The sequence below is a fragment of the Puma concolor genome, chromosome D4, assembly GCF_028749965.1.
Source record: "Puma concolor isolate L17-30 chromosome D4, mPumCon1.1.hap2, whole genome shotgun sequence".
Lineage (NCBI taxonomy): Eukaryota > Metazoa > Chordata > Mammalia > Carnivora > Felidae > Puma > Puma concolor.
Genome location: NC_141679.1, coordinates 46,793,590 through 46,807,116, shown reverse-complemented (window position 1 = coordinate 46,807,116; position 13,527 = coordinate 46,793,590). Strand labels below are relative to the sequence as shown.

General features: G+C 40.7%; 1 long non-coding RNA gene across 1 annotated transcript in view; it reads right to left on the bottom strand.

The window, feature by feature from the left end:
• Positions 1-13,527, bottom strand: part of LOC147574858 (uncharacterized) — a 153,139-nt gene that overhangs the window by 109,152 nt on the left and 30,460 nt on the right. The window contains exon 6 of the long non-coding RNA XR_015243576.1: positions 13,250-13,420. This is a non-coding gene — a long non-coding RNA (uncharacterized LOC147574858). The remainder of the gene's footprint in view (positions 1-13,249; positions 13,421-13,527) is intronic.

Sequence of the window (13,527 nt, the reverse complement as noted above, 5' to 3'; positions counted from 1 at the left end):
ACAATGCTGGTGCTAGGACATATTTTCAACTTGGGCTTACCAAAAGCCGATCTAGTTTCAACCCAAAGCGGGATATACCCCGTGCCCTGAAAAGCAAGTTGGGAAAATCCCAGGGGGCCAGACCATGCAACAAAATTTCCCAGCAGCAAACCAATGCCACACTCCTACTCACCCCCTTTCACTCTCTGGAAGTGCAGAAAATGTAGACTACTCCACATGCTCTTGGTCAAAGGTCAGAAGGTACTTTGAACAGTCTAATCCTGCCGATCTGTGGGAAGTGTACATAAATTCATCTTACTAAATATAATTTAGTAAGCATCTCATTTCTCGAAAACCATTAAACTCATTTTTCTAAATGAATTGTTCAGTATTTAAACATACTTTGGAATTAGCATGCAAAAGTTACTGGTGGTAGATTGTATTGCTTCTTTTACAAAGATAATATGAAGACTGTCTGCCTGATCAAAAGCTCTGAGCCTGGAGTCAGAAAGTCTTGGGTTCAAGTCCTGGCTCAACCATTTGGTCAAGTTACAAAACCTCCCTTGATCTTTGCATCTAACACATAAAGATAATAAATTTTATTTCAACAAGTTGTTGGTTTGACCCCAGTGAGATGGTACAAATAAGTGGTTATAATAGTGGATGGCCCTTAAGGACTATAAAGAAATGGTAACAAATTTAAAAAGCAGTAGACTCAGTCAAGAGTCAGAAAGGAAATGCAGGGGCACCTGGGTGGCTTGGGTCGGTAAGCATCCAACTCTTGGCTGCGGCTCAGGTCATGATCTCATGGTTCATGGGTTTGAGCCCCATGTCTGGCTCTGTACTGGCAGTGCAAAGCCTGCTTGGGATTCTCTCTCCCCCTTCTCTCTCTCTGCCCCTACCCCGTTCATGCCCTCTCTCTCTCTCTTTCTCTCAAAATAAGTAAACTTAGAAAAAAAATTTTTTTAAAGAAAGGAAATACATTTAAGATATAGAGTGATTATTTGACTATTGAGAGAAAATTGAAGGTTTGGGTATTTTAAAAATTCCATGTAAAATATAGAGCAACCACTCTCCAAATACCAAATGATCGCCACATCTTAATCTGCAGCTTTGACCTCTACTCCAAGCTTTAGACTCTGATATCCAACTTCCCACAGGTCCTTCAAGACTACCGTTATTTCCTAACTTAGCAGAGGGTACCCATAATTCACTCAGTCACATAATTCAGAAACCTGGCTGTTATCCTAAAATCCTCCCTCTCATGTTCCACCCCAAACATCTAGATCAAGGTCAATAGAGCTGTGGTTCTTGAACCTGGCAGAGTTTCAGAACTAGGGTGTTTTGTAAAAATACCAAGTCTACCCCAGAGATTCTGGTTCAGAAGACCCAAGGTATGTCGTGGGAATCTGCATTCAAAAATAAATAAACAGGGGCGCCTACGTGGCTCAGTCAATAGAGCATATGGCTCTTGATCTCAAGGTTGTGAGTTCAAGCCCCACATCAGGGGTAGAGTTTACTTGAATGAATGAATGAATGAATGAATGAATGAACAGACAAACAAGGAAACAAGACTTCACAGAGAATCTGATGTTCATGGAGATTTAGGATCCACTGCTATAGTGTACCTACTAACCAGGTCTCATTTCTGTACCTTCCTCACATCCTTACTATAGCTGTTTTACTACAGACCCTCATGTCTCTCCTGAATACTGAAATTACTCTATTAGTGGTCATCTTGCATCCAGTACCCCTGGCCCTTGCCACATTCAATCTATCCTTCTCAGTGCTGCAAGATTTATTTATCTGCACCTAAGCTTTAGAGAAGAACAAACCCTTGCATTACTAATTAACAGGCCTATAATCTTGAGCAAGTAATGCATCTCCCTAAGACTCCATTTTCTCATCAGAAAAATGAGGATGATACTAATACCTATTAAAGGAGATTAGGGGCTCCTGGGCGGCTCAGTCAGTTAAGTGTCCAACTCTTGCTTTCAGCTCAGGTCATGATCTCAGTTTGTGGGTTCGAGCCCTATATCAGGCTCTGCACTGACAGCACGGAGCCTGCTTGGGATTCTCTCCATCCCTCTTTCTCTGCCTCTCCCTGGCTTATTCTCTCTCTCTCTCTCTCCCAAAAAATACATAAACATAATTTAAATTTTTTTTAAATGAAGAAGATTAAATGAATTAAATATGTAAAGTTCTTAGTACAGGGACTGGCATATAGCAAGCTGTTACGATTATTATCATCATCGTTGTTCTGACATAAGTCTAATTATGTAATTTCTGTTTCATGTCCCTCTCCTGCTTACAAGCCTCTTCTTCAGTGAGCAAATCCCACACTTAGAACTTCTGGATTCCAATTCCCTTTCTCCAACCTGGACTTTAAATTATAAGCAGTCAGGAAGCATCCTATGATATTGCACGTCTTTCCAGATTTCCTCCCGTGGCTCACTCCCATGCCTGGATTATGTGGTTCAGCCAAATGGGAAGATCTAGTCTGTGATTTGGATCTTCCCCTGCTCAGGTCTGACTCCTCCAACTACCAGCTAACCAGAGTGAAGTATCCTGACTCCAAATGAAGTTAATGAGCACAATACTCTATATGGTTTGTACAGCACCATATTTACCACAGATCCATGGTATACATAATTATACACTCTTCTCCAAACATGAAGTTCTGAGTGATTCCTGCCTTAGCCAATAGCTAAAGTTTAAGCTCAGGTAGAAGTAAACATGGATGTAAAAAAGGTAGAAGCTCAGGTAAAGGGGACCAGGGGAGACATGTCATTTTCCGGGGGTGGGTGGGTCTTGTGGTCAGATCAGCAAGAGTGCCGTTATTCTTTATTGAAAGTGAAACATCTCGATTTCAGGAAGGTACATTGTGGTTGAAGCTGTACCCCCAGCCTGTGACTGGGGGGTATCGAAAGGGCAAAGGGAAGCAGAGTGAAGCCCTCAGGAAGAGAGATTAGTACAACACACACAAAAGGTAATGACGATGGTAATGATAGCTGACTTTTATGGAGTATCCATTATGGATTTGATGCTATGTTAATTCTTTCACAAACATTTTCTCCAACTGTCACAATAACTGTACAAGAGGTTGAGTGCCAGATGGAAAAACTGAGTCTCAGAGGAGGTGAGAGACTTGTCCAAGATTACACAACTAGTAAAAAAAAAAAAAGCCCACCCCCAACCCCACCCCACCTCCCACAGGAGCCCAGTCATAAAAACACTTGAAGGAGACATTTTAGTTCACTGAGCACAGGCATGTGCCAGGGGCCCTTGTGAATCAATTTGCATGCTGTGCTCAGAATAGCAATTAGTGCCTGTTTCTTTCATCCCTAGGATTCCCCCCGCTTTTCTTTATTTCAAGTTTTTATTTAAACTCTAGTTAGTTAACATATATGGTAAACTTGGTTTCAGGTGTAGAATTTAGTGACTCATCGCTTACATATAACACCCAGTGCTCGTCACAAGTGCCCTCCTTAATGCCCATCACCCATTTAGCCCATCCTTTGCCCATCGCCTTCCATCAACCCTCAGTTTGTTCTCTGTAGTTAAAAGTCTTTTATGGTTTGCTACCCTCTCTTTCTCTTTTTTCTTCTTCTTCCCCTATGTTCATCTGTTTTGTTTTATTTTTTTCCTTAAGCTCAACATATGAGTTTGGTTCAAGCCAGACGGGGCCAAGCCTGGTGGTGGCAGGTGAGGCTGGAGCAGATAATGACTTCACTATTTCAAGTCCCAACTCTAGGTTGGCAATACAGTCTCAGACACTGGCTTACACAACACTATCCTTTTAAATCACACAAGAGGTCACTCATAAATCCACTAGATTCTGCCCATTATATACAAGTAAATAATCTCCCTGAGAATCAATTCTGGATAATTAATCCAGGACATTCAAACATGGCCTTAGTTATAACCTCCCCCCCCCGCCCCCACAAAAGAAAGAAAAAAAGAAAACAAAAGAAAAAAAACCAACAATACAAGGACAAATAAGTAATTTTCGGCATAAATCTACAAAACGGCCATTAAAACCTACATGAAAAAATGTTCATGACAACTTTGAAACAGACTTAGGGTATAAGCTAAAGTTTAAAAAGGAGTCAAATCGTATCTACCATATGGACATAATTACGTTTTTGTTCAAAGCATAGGAAACAAAACAACAACAAAAAGAATGAACCACAGTCAGAAGGGAGGGGTTGATCCTAGGCAGTGGGAGCATTTTCATTTTTCTGCTTGTTGACATTTTATATTTTTAATGAGCATAGGTTCTCAACTAAATTAAATTCTCAATTTAAAAAAAACCACTGTATTTAAAAGTATATATATATATATACACACACACACACACATATGTGTGTGTGTGTGTGTGTGTGTGTGTGTGTGTGTGTGTGTGTATAAAGAACTAACCTCCTGGAAAGTCCTAGTGCATTTTGGAATTGTTTCTGAGTCTGGCTTGGCCCACCCTCCTATTTTTGTCGTCATGTAGCCATGATCCCATGACCCAATAGCCCGGTGGCCTGTGGTAATCAAAGCTATTAAGTAACTTCCCTGAAGTTTTGAGGGTTTTGCCATTTTCTCCTGTACCTTATAAAGAGCCGTCAACAGGTTTTTGGCTTCATAAACTATCAGAAATCAGTCTTCCCCTCAGCAGTCCATTTTCACAGAGTGATGTGGTGAAAACACAGGACCACACAAGCAAGGACTGGTTTCAATTGTCAAACATCCCCTGTTGTGTTTGGTTTCTTTCTTCTCCCTGATGGGCTCCACTAGAACTCATCTGTAAACTGCTGCTCGTGAAAGATTCCACAATCCAAATAGGGCCACCCCCCACCACAGTGTATTCAGAACAGAAGTAGCCAGGTCACAAGCTTGCATCAACCAGTGATACCTAAGGATCCTTACCTAAGAGGAAACAGATGCCAGCTCAGTCACAGTGAACACAAAAATATCAAAGGACTCTTGTTACAATGTTCCAGTGGTCGGTACATACTTTTCAAGTTCTGTTCTAAAATATCTTGGCAGCCATTTTACTCCAGGGATCCAGACAGGGGAAAGTCTGTTCTTGCATCATTACCAACAGCTTGGGGAAAGCCCAGCCCCTTCACACACAAACAGGGCTGGCTGCATTTGACTGCACAAAGCCAGCCAGACTGGGACTCCTTAATATCTCATACCTTCTGTGATTATTCACTCAACACTACCTCTGAGATTTAGTGAAGAGCACAAAATACTACCACACTTTCAGACTGTAATACTACCACACTTTCAGAAGTACACCTAGTTTGTTTTTTTTTTTTCCTACCTCCCGTCAGCCCTGCTTTGGTAAACAGGCAGATTCAGTCAAATTCATTTCTGTAAAACAGTGCTGCTCCATATGACTGTACTGAAACCACATTAAAGGTCTCAACTGAGGGCTATCTGGATTACTAGAAAGACACTTCAAGAAACATAAAATCTCAAAACAGTGTGACGAGTGCAACATGAAGCCAGATGAACCCAAGAAGATGAAGAAGGAAAAAGCTGTAACGGTAGAGGAGGGACAGGGACATCTAAGGGGAATATAGATCGATGGATGATAAAGAAGTCAAGAGAAGAGAAAAAATAACAAACCTGGAACAAATTTCTATTCTCAAAAAAAAAAAAGCACCTCAATTAAAAAAAAAATGTTTTTTAACATTTATTTATTATTGAGAGACAGAGAGAGAGCATGAGCATGGGAGGGGCAGAGAGAGGAGGAGACACAGAATCCGAAGCAGGCTCCAGGCTCTGAGCTGTCAGCACAGAGCCCCACGCGGGGCTCAAACCCACCAATCGCCAGATCACGACCTGAGCCGAAGTCGGACGCTTAACCGACTGAGCCACCCAGGCGCCCCAGAAGCACCTCAATTTTACTTCACTTTGGGTCTGCATCTGGGAGTATAAGTGGCACTGAGGGGCCCCAAACCTTCCAACAGGACTAAATTCACTTCTCCACAAATCGTTTCCTCACCCTCTCTCAGCCTTCCTCTCTCTTCCACCTTCCAGTGAAATTAAATGATCTCGCACATTTTACGTTTCGCATTGACTTCTTTTTAATTTTGACAAAATGAATCAGAACTGAGGAAAATAAAGTTAAAATACGAAACAAGACCAATCAGAAAAATATTTTCCAGAGATTGACAACTGCCTTGGTGGACCCCGCCTTCCCTAAGGTTTCCCTAGCTCTTGTTGGGGAGCCAAACAAACTCAATAAAAATGGACACCGTGATAGTCTTCGTCCTATCAGACTATGAGGAAACCCAAAAGAAGGGTATACATGGCTCCTCTTCCCTTAAGGAAATGAGAGTTTCAAAATTCTGCATACATAAGCCCCAGCTAAGATTTTAAAGGATCTCAGAGAGCTGTTTTACAGTGAGAAAATGTATATTCTTGTGATAATGAAGAAAATGTGGAAGGAGGATCGGTCGTTTAAAAAAAAAAAAAACAAAAAATCTTCAGATACCCTAAGAATTTTTTACTCAAAATGTAGTCCATGGGAGCTTGCTCATGTAAAATCTTGGACATTACCCCAGATCTACTGAATCAGAATTTGCATCTTAGTAAGGGCTACAGCGTAGACATGTGTTCATTAAGGTTTTGAGAGGTACTTACCTAAAACCCTTCACCCCCTGACACCCTGTTCAAACTGAATACAATGTGGTTTAAAAATGTTGGATGGGGTAAAAAGAAATCGAACTGCCTCAAATGGTATAGAGGCAAGATCAGCTTTCTTTTCTTATCAAAAAAAAAAAAAAAAAAAAAAAAAAAGGTGAAACATTTCAAAAAGTAAAACAAAATTAAACAAGTACAGGAAGAAGGAAAATGGGGGTTTCAGTTACTGATAAGCTTGATATGAAGCAACAGACTGTGGTTTGAAAAAAATTGAAAAGCAAGCAAATAACAAAAGCAAGAGGCTGCATTAATAGACGCGTGGTATAGATCAGGAAGATGACCGCCCTACTGTGCCTCACACTTATCAAATCTTATCTTAAGTACATTCATCTCAAGCCATCATAATGAAGGATAATACAAACAAGAACATGTTCAGGAGAGAGGGTCCAGAGTAATGAAATTGAAGTCATGACACGGGATGGTGGTGGGGATTTTTTCGGAGGAACTGGAGTTGTTAAACCCAGTTACAAAAAATTTGGTAAGGGGCGCCTGGGTGGCTCAGTCAGTTGGGCGTCCCACTTCGGCTCGGGGCATGATCTCACAGCTTGTGAGTTCAAGCCCTGCATCGAGCTCTGTGCTGACAGCTCAGAGCCTGGAATAAATAAAACATTTAAAACATTAAAAAAAAGAAAAGATTTGGGGAAAAGGGTTATAAGAGAATGTCATGGGGAAAGCACATGCTTGGTCTGTGGACAAGCAATCAAGAACCATTGGTTAAGATATTTGAGGACCATTCAAACCCCATAAATCCATTATTTATGGCCCTCAATGAAACTTTCAAAGTATCTTCTGCAAAAACCAACAAGGTAGAGGAACAGGTGCCATTCTCCTTGAATTACAGGAGAGGAAAACATGATTAATGACGGATCTTGATCTAGAATGAGGTTTTCTGAGCTTTGTCCAATTTGTTTTCATACATATGGTTTCTTATGACATTCCTACCTTGGTCATCATTACAGAAGAAAAGGGGCTAAAAGTGACCCCAAAAAATCATTTTTTTTCTCCTATCCTATGGTCCAATCTGGTTGTCACTCGGCCTCATGGAGTACTGAGCACCTGAAACATAGCTAAGTGGAACTGAAGAAATAAAATTTTATTTTCATTTAACTTAAGTTAATTGAAATAATAAATATAATTATTTATATTAAACTAATATCAATTCAGTTATTGGAAAACTTTAAGTATATTTGAAACATTTTAGATATATGTCTACTTTTTCAACCGCATATGTTATAAAATTTAAACATTATTTCCAGTGACAATTTAACATCTTAATTAACATATGCTATAAGTGGAAAATACACTGCCAATATCAAATTATTTCATGAAAAAAATGAAAACTATGTCAGCATTTTGTATATTAATTACACATTAAAATATTTTAGATATATTGAGTTAAATAATATATATTATTAAAATTAATTTCCTATTTCTTTTTATTTTTGTAATATGTTTATTAAAAATGACAAATGTGGGGGCGCCTGGGTGGCTCAGTTGGTTAAACATCTGACTTTGGCTCAGGTCATGATCTCGCGATTCATGAGTTCGAGCCCCGCATCAGGCTCTGTGCTGACAGCTCAGAGCCTGGAGCTCGTTTCAGATTCTGTGTCTCCCTCTCTCTCTGCCCCTCCCCTGCTCATGCTCTGTCTCTCTCTGTCTCAAAAATAAATAAAAACATTAAAAAAAAAATGACAAACGTAGGGGCACCTGGGTGGCTCAATCGGTTAAGTGTCCAACTTTGGCTCAGGTCATGATCTCACAGTTCGTGGGTTCAAGCCCCACATCGGGCTCTGGGCTGACAACTCAGAGCCTAGAGCCTGCTAAGGATTCTGTGTCTCTCTCTCTCTCTCTGCCCCTCCCCCATTCATGCTCTGTCTCTCTCTGTCTCAAAAAAGTAAACGTTTAAAATAGTTTTTTTAAAGGATAAATGTGGCTCAGTTTATATTTCTATTAGACATCCCTGTTCTACGTTACTCTGAAAGAGCATATTATTTGTATTTCTTTGTTCATGTTCAAAAAAGAACTCAAACCCCTCCAAGCTGAGGTTGCCAGTAGTTGACTTTTCTATCAAGCATACGTTAAGAAGGAAATATAGGGGCACCCGGGCGGCTCAGTCAGTTAAGTGACTTTGGCTCAGGTCATGATCTCACGGTCCATGGGTTCTAGCCCCACATCTGGCTCTGTGCTGACAGCTCAGAGCCTCGAGCCTGTTTTGGATTCTGTGTCTTCCTCTCTCTCTGCCCCTCCCCTGCTCACACTTGTCTCTCTCTCTCAAAAATAACTAAGCATTAAACAAAAATAATTTTTAAAAAAGGTGGAAAGATAAAGAAGGAAATATAGGGGCACCTGGGTGGCTCAGTCGGTTAAGTGTCTGACTCTTAATCTTGGCTCAGGTCATAATCTTGAGGTCCACACGCGTCCGGCTCTGCACTGATGGTGTGGAGTTTGTTTGGTGTTCTCTCTCTCCCTCTTGCTCTGCCCTTACCCCACTCACGCTCTCTCTCTCTCTCTCTCAAAATAAATACATAGATTTTTTAAAAAGAAGAAAAGATAAAAACTGCCAAGAAGAGCAAGATCCCCGGCATTGCTCTCTCCTCGTGTCCCCTCCAGAGTTAAGCAGAGCCTCATTCTTAGAAACAGTTTCCCTGCTGGAAGACACTCCCAAACAAAGAAATGGGACACTTCTGGAACATATTAAATACAGGAAGAAATTCCTTCTCTTTTCTGCTTTTGTTTCAGACGCGTGGCCATCCCTCAGGTGGTTGCCCTATTTTGCTATTGCCCTAGTTGCCTTTGGTGGGACTGGTCACAGAGAAGACCGTTACCCTGTTCCTTCTGTCCCTCACAGGAAAAGAGGTACATACCAAACTGCATACACTCGAAAGCCTGTGTCAGAAATGAAATTACAGATAGCCTGGCCCTTCCCATCTCTCTCAAATTAACGAAGAGCTCAAAATTTGCATTCATGGTTTAAGAAATGAGAGTAGAATACATCATTTCTTCCCTCTTCTTCTTCGCCTGGCTAGCTCCTGCTAGTCAACTGAGGCTTCTCTCTTTCAGGAAACCTTCACAAATCCAACTGTTAAGTCAAAATGTCCTTTTCTCTATTTCAGTCATTTCCTGTGCCTCCTCCTTTCATATTCTTCACCACTCTCTAGGTTAAAGGTCCCCTAGAACCTGCTGAGGTGTGTTTCCCCATGATTGCCTGACATTCTCAAGGTAAAGGCCAACCTGCAAAGGACATCTTGACTCTGGAGTCTAACTAGTTTGTGGGCCTGGAAAGAAGCAAGGAGCTAGCCTAGGGTCTACTACAGTGCTTAGCTAACCTCACCCATTCACATGCCACCTTCATGTTTTCTGCCACACCTGAGATCCTCCAGAGCTCTTTTAATGTTTGTCTTTAAATCAACACACACTTGTAATGTAAATAAATGCGTTTAAAGAAGAATTAGGTGTGCCCGGGTGGCTCAGTCCATGAAGCATCCAACTCTTGATTTTGGCTCAGGTCATGAGCCCAGGGTCATGGGATTGAACCCCACATCAGGCTCCATGCTAATTGTGGAGCCTGCTTGGGGTTCTCTCTCTCTCTCTCTCTCTCTCTCTCTCTCTCTCTGCCCCTCTCCTCTGCTTGTGCTCTCTCTCTCTCTCTCTCTGCCCCCCTCCTCTGCTTGTGCTCTCTCTCTCTCTCTCTCTAAAATAAAAAATAAAAATTTTAAAATGAAGAAGAATTAAAGACATTACAGATACTTTATATCATTGCATCAATGGAAATGAATGTTTTTCCTATGCATTAAAAATACATAACAATCAAGGGGTACCTGAGTGGCTCAGTCAGTTCACCTTCTGGCTTTGGCTCAGATCATGGTCTCATGTTCGTGGGTTCAAGCCCCACATCGGGCTCTGTGCTGACGGCTTGGAGCCCGGAGCCTCCTTTGAATTCTGGGTCTCCCTCTCTCTCTGCCCCTCCCCTGCTCACGCTCTGTCTCTGTCTCTAATAAAATAAAACGTTAAAAAAAATATTTTTAACTATATAACAATCAAAATAAAAGATTTATCCATGTAGCATCTAAAATCCTCTCTTTTACCACCAACAGTGTGCCAATGAAATGGAGGAACAATGGTCTAGAATGTCAGTGGCAGACCAGATGAAAGTCTAATGTGCGGACTGGAGCCTATGAAATTTCATGGTGAACTGATCCATATGGTTTAGGAGACCAGATAACGCTTTCTCTGAGCCACGGCCCACAGAGAGTGCAGATCCTCTCTCTGAACTCAGAGCTGAGGATGGTGGGGGAGGTGGGGGCGGGAAATAGGAAAGCACAGATATCCAGTAAAGCCCAAGAAAAGCAAAAACGATCCCCCAAACTCATTCCCCACCCCACTCCACTGCCAGCTTCCAGCTTCCAGCTTCCAGCTTCCAGCAGTGGTATCTGCCTGAGCAACATATTAAGAGTCTTGGGATGGATGAAGACTTTACTGGGGAGGCAAAAGGAAACAAGTATATGAAGTCTGAGGTTTAGACTTCGAGTGTGCTGTGTATCCCAAAGTGACCAGGTAGGTTTCTCAAGTGCTTTACGCAAACCTCCCTCCCCAACCTCTTTCATCAAAGATCATATCTAGTGATAATTTCAAAATCCCCTTTAAACCAGGTTCTGCAGACAAAATCAATTCGGCTTGACTTTTTCTTCTAAGTCTTCTTTCTTCTTTGGGACTACTGTTTTTATCAGTATCATATAGTTGCTCTTTGGCCAAGCATACGAGATGAAACAAAACTCCTCCTTTTGGAAATAGGATCTTAAAATTCCAAAACCTCAAATTTTATTAAAATCCCCTAGTTGTGTATAATGACTTTAGATCTAGACCACAGTTTAGTTTTACATACATCGTCTTATTTCAGTCAACTCTCAAGTTGAAACAGAAAGAATGTGTTTTTTAAAAAGCTAAATTAAATAAACAAATTTAAAAAAATGTTTAATGCTTATTTATTTTTGAGGGGCGGGGGGCAAAGAGAGAGGGAGACAAAGAATCCAAAGCAGGCTCCAGGCTCTGAGCTATCAACACAGATCTCACGATCCATGAGATCATGACCAGAGCTGAAGGTGGACAGTTTAACTGACTGAGCCACCCAGGTGCCCCAAACATAAATTTTATATAATATATCTATAGGCAGTTAAGATGGTAAAGAAAGCTTCTGGTAGCTGAATGGGTAAGCGACAGTTTCCTTTATACCAAACAAAACTAAGGGGCTGCAAACAGGTTATTTTAGAGGCAGGTTTCCAAGAAATGTCAATCACTCTCAGTTAACAGAAAGTTACACCCATATATTCTTAGAAATCTCTCAGTTCTCTCCTCACTACAGAGTGCTATGGTAATTTTCCTCTTTGAGGTGGTGTATATTAAATACACGTGGCTTGATCTGAAAATGTTAGGGGATTTTTGCAGTTTCCCAGCTTAGATGCACAGATACTATTAGAAATATTAAAAAAAAAAAAAAGAAATATTTAGCAGAAGAAAGTAAAGGCTTGACACATGTCCCAGATAATCTTTTGAATAGTTAAAATATTGTCCTAAAAATTAATAGTTCCTTAGAAGGAAACAATTATTTTCTTGGTAGAAAAAAATAAGTTGACAATAGTTATCAATTTTCAACGGTATAGTGGAAACATTTGACAAATACAGCTTTTCGGGAACCCTTTTATAAAGTACAAAGGCAGTGTTAGCCTCACAGAAATTAATAAACAGAGAAAAGATGGGGCGCCTGGGTGGCTCAGCTGGTTAAGCGTCCGACTTCGGCTCAGGTCATGATCTCACGGTTTGTGAGTTCCAGCCCCGCGTCGGGCTCTGTGCTGACAGCTCAGAGCCTGGGGCCTGCTTCGGATTCTGTGTCTCCCTCTCTCTCTGCCCCTCCCCTGCTTGTGCCCTGTCTCTCTCTGTCTCTCAAAAATGAATAAATGTAAAAAATTGTTTTTTAAATAATAAATAAAATAAAATAGAGAAAAGAATTATTTTAATAAGTGGTAGAGGCCAATGGATATAAAATAATGTGTATTGTGTAAAAAAAAAAAAAGGAAAGGTATATAACCATATTAATTTTTAAGGTTAATTGTACCATATTAACATGAACTTTCACATTCATGTTTTCTATCACAAAGACTTTAATATTCACTATCTCCTTTTAGTTTCTATAAAATAGGATTGCAATATTATGTTCAACTTAGCTATGAAGATATAGAAATCTAGAGAGGTTAAATAACATTCATAGAGTTACAAAGCACAGTAGTAAGTTAAGCTGGGACAACCTGGGACTTTTATCCTCTGGCCAAGTGAAATTATCAAACTGTGGTTTGTCTTCATTCTGTATATTGACCTTACAAGTTAGGCGGTCTTGTGCGCCTGTCATTTTCTTTCTTTGGAACCTAATAATTCACTTGACCACAGTTCAAACGAAACCCCACTCATACACTATTATCTAATAACATTTATTTAGGCTCTGTGCTGGGCAATCCCTTGAGAGAGATACAATTATTCCCATTTTACTGATGACAAAACTAAGGCTTAAAGAATTTACATCACGTGTGCAGGGTCACACTGGCCAACGTGGTTAGAGAGGAGACAGCACCTGGCTCCAGCAAGCTGCCCAGCCGGCGTCTTTGCCCCTTCCCCAGACTCGGGTGGAGCTGCAGAACTCCGGGTCACTGTGCAGCTGACAGAACTGTTTGTGGACAGGCTAAGAAACGGACTACAAGCTAAAAAATTACTTGGGTGAATCACATTAATTGCTATATGACAAAAAAAAATTATCCAAAAGAGTTCATCAACCAATTAAGTGCTTATAATATCATACAA